The sequence below is a fragment of the Lactuca saligna genome, chromosome 3, assembly GCF_052625555.1.
Source record: "Lactuca saligna cultivar CGN05327 chromosome 3, ASM5262555v1, whole genome shotgun sequence".
In the NCBI taxonomy this organism is placed as follows: domain Eukaryota; kingdom Viridiplantae; phylum Streptophyta; class Magnoliopsida; order Asterales; family Asteraceae; genus Lactuca; species Lactuca saligna.
This window is the reverse complement of record NC_136419.1, coordinates 106,990,541-106,994,401: the sequence shown is the minus strand read 5'-3', so window position 1 is coordinate 106,994,401 and position 3,861 is coordinate 106,990,541.

Sequence of the window (3,861 nt, the reverse complement as noted above, 5' to 3'; positions counted from 1 at the left end):
TTATGTTTGGGTGTAACTCATCATTCATTACTTTGATTGTTAAGACCGACAACTTGGCAGTGATTAGTAATTTTTGTCATGTAAGTCTTATCAAAATTCTAAAAAATCGAATGGATCAACAAGTTGAAACGTTTATTAACACATTAAGGATATATATATATATATATATATATATATATATATATATATATATATATATATATATATATATATATATATATATATATATATATATATATAATACTTTGCTTAGTCATGAATAAAAAGTGGATGACAACTAAAACAAATAAAAACAAATTTCAAACTATGATAGACTAAGAAACCGATAAGGACTTTTCAATTTCTTTACTCCCACTCAAGTTGGCGCATGTAAGTTTCGAATGCCTAACTTGCTTAACAAGAAATGAAGACGTTGTGATCCCAGTGCCCTCGTAAATAAGTCAACAACTTGATGTGTGGTATGTATGTGCATAATACAAACTTCTTTAGAATCAACTCGCTCACAAACAAATTAGCAGTCCATTTCAACATGTTTGGCTCTTTCGTGGAACACTTGATTATTAGCTATATGTCTTGCTTCTTGATTATCACAAAACAGTGGTGTAGGTCCAACTAAAGATGCTTCAAATTCTTTCAATAACCATCAAAACCACAATGTTTCACTAACTGCTTTGTGTGTGTGTGTGTGTATATATATATATATATATATATATATATATATATATATATATATATCTCTTAATTACCTTATAAAGCATTTTTGGTCAAATGCTGAATTTTAAGTCGTACAAACATATAATGCATTTGTACAATCAATTTATGCATTACAAAAAGAGTAGAGTACATATGGTCAACAGTTGAAAAGGTCAAATCTCTTATCCTCTATTCTTAGACTATTTTGACCCGGTTCATTCCTTATCTTCGTATTTCCCCAAATCTCGTAATTTCTATTCAAAAATCTTGGGTATATATCGCTGACGTTTCTATTTCTAGGGTTTAATTCATCTTTCAGCATTCAACCCCCATTGTCACATTCGTTGCTTGGCGCGGGTAAACGGCTAATATATATATATATATATATATATATATATATATATATATATATATATATATATATATATATATATATATATATGTTTGTGAGTACACCTTCTAATATTCATATGTGAATATACTGTGTAATAGTCAAATATGAATATACCGTCTAAATATTCATAAGTGAATATTAAATCTAATATTTACAAGTAAATATACTATGAAATATTCATATGTGATATACCATGTAATATTATGTAATATTCTCATATGAATATACCATCTAATATATTAATAAGTGAATATATCATTTAATATTCACAAGTGAATATACTATGCAGTATTCATATTCACAAGTGTATATACTATATAATATTCATATGTGAATACACTATGTAAATCGCTATTATTATGAACTAACTAACTAACTAACTAACTAACTAACTAACTATATATATATATATATATATATATATATATATATATATATATATATATATATATATATATATATATATATCATTTTTATGTGTGTTCACATGTTTTTTCAGGTATGGATATAACTCAATAAATAAACAAAATTTCAATCAATGATTGGTTCATATCCCAGTGGTTGACGATTGGTTGACGTAATTGAGAATATATCATTAACGAAGACAATATATTTTTATATTCATGTGTAAATATTATACAATTTAATATATTCTTCATTTTGATCGTGTTAAATTCAAATGCGAATGTTATTCATTAACCAATACAATACCGTTTGTTTTTGTATAATGTTGAATTTACATGTAAAATAATATTGTTACAATATTAAAAAAAAACTATTCACAAACCACTTCATATAGTGTATTATTTATTTTTATATATAAAGGTTTTATTCACTAAATAAATTAACATGTATAGTTTATTCACATAAATAAAAATAACAAATTATAATCATGTTTTTTTACTAATGAGATTGAAGTTAGTAACATCATCAGTAAATATGTCATAATTATTTCTAAACTTTATTCATATATGAATAAATAACATGTCATGATGATGTCATCACTAGTAGAAATGAAAATTTAGTGATATCATCAAAAAAATTTGTCGCAATGAAGTTTAGTCTCGGAATTGGACGAAATTCATATATTTGATGTAAAATGTTGCGATTTACAAAACTCACCACTTCGTCGTGACATACGGTGTTTTTTGGCCATTCGAGACTGTTTAGGGCATCAAAATTACGTTTTTCTATTTTTATAATTTTCCGAAAAAAAAGTTATCATTTATTCACAAATGAATATAACATTAATAAAAAAATAAGCTTATATATAATTTTATTAACCTAAACAGATTAGTTGTATGTGAATAAATATATATTCTTATGAAATACTTTTTTATCTTTAATTTTATATATTTTGTAGTTCTCGGTTTTATTCACAGTTTTATTCATTTGCGAATAATACATACATACATACATATATATATATATATATATATATATATATATATATATATATATATATATATATATATATATATATATATATATTCACATTTGATTATTACATATATATTCATTTGTGAATATTACATATGTTCACATGTGGATATAATTCTTATATGTTATTCACATATGAATTACAAACTTGCTTAGGACCTTAAAATAATGTATTACCTATATTCATTTATGAATATTACCTATATTCATTTGTGAATATTACATGTATTTGCATGTGAATATATATTTTTATATATTATTCACATATGAATTACATACTTGCTCTGTGTTTTTAAAAGATATACATTGATTCTCATATAAAGACATATTCACTTGTGAATATTACATGATATATTTAGTTTATGCATTTCATCGAACAGTTGTCGTGCAAATAAATTAACTTATATAACTATGATAAAAAATTCACAATTAAAGCCAATAATTACAAAAAAAATTAAATCCTATCAAAATCGATTAATAATCAATAAGTTTATATAAATTTTTTTGATGAAAATGTATGAAAAACGAAGTTTTTCAAACCTGAAAAACGATTTATAAAAAAATCTTCAAATATATGGTTATGTTGATGAACTTTCGATTGCTATCTGTTGTTTGATATTGGCGAAGGTTCCTTTGATGAAGTTTCGATGATTGGTGATCACTAAATGATGTGACATCGATAAATGTGGATTATTTTTAACTATTTTTTGCTTGATGTCAACAAAACTGGAAGATTGAATCATGATTTACACTTAATAGTATGAATAAATGTTTTTAATGATGAATCACAACATTTTGATGAATAAACGAAGATTTTTGATGAAGAATTGATGTTTTAATGAAGTGTCGATGTCTTTTTTTTATGAAAAACATGTGACTTTCATAGCGAACAAATAGTAGAACGTATGATGTTGATGAATAACATATGATGTTGATGAAGAACATAGAGGAACAATCGAGATAAATGAATAAAAGATGGTGTTGATGAAAAACATATAAACGATCCAAAAGAAATGCTATCTGTGATTGAAGGTTAATATATCGTATTTACAAGTTTATCACCGTGTATTTTATGTTAAGATTCTAATTAAATGATTATCTAAGAATGATTCCCCAATTCTCAACCTATTTTATTTTTTTAATTGAAGTTACTTATATATATATATATATATATATATATATATATATATATATATAGGGTTAGGTTCATGTGAGACGCTCTAATTTTGTGAGACCGTGAGATGCAATCCTAGCTACTCATTTTGTAGATAATAAAACATTTTTAAAATGCAAAATAATTAAAAATTTTAGATTTTTTTTTTGAAATATTATTT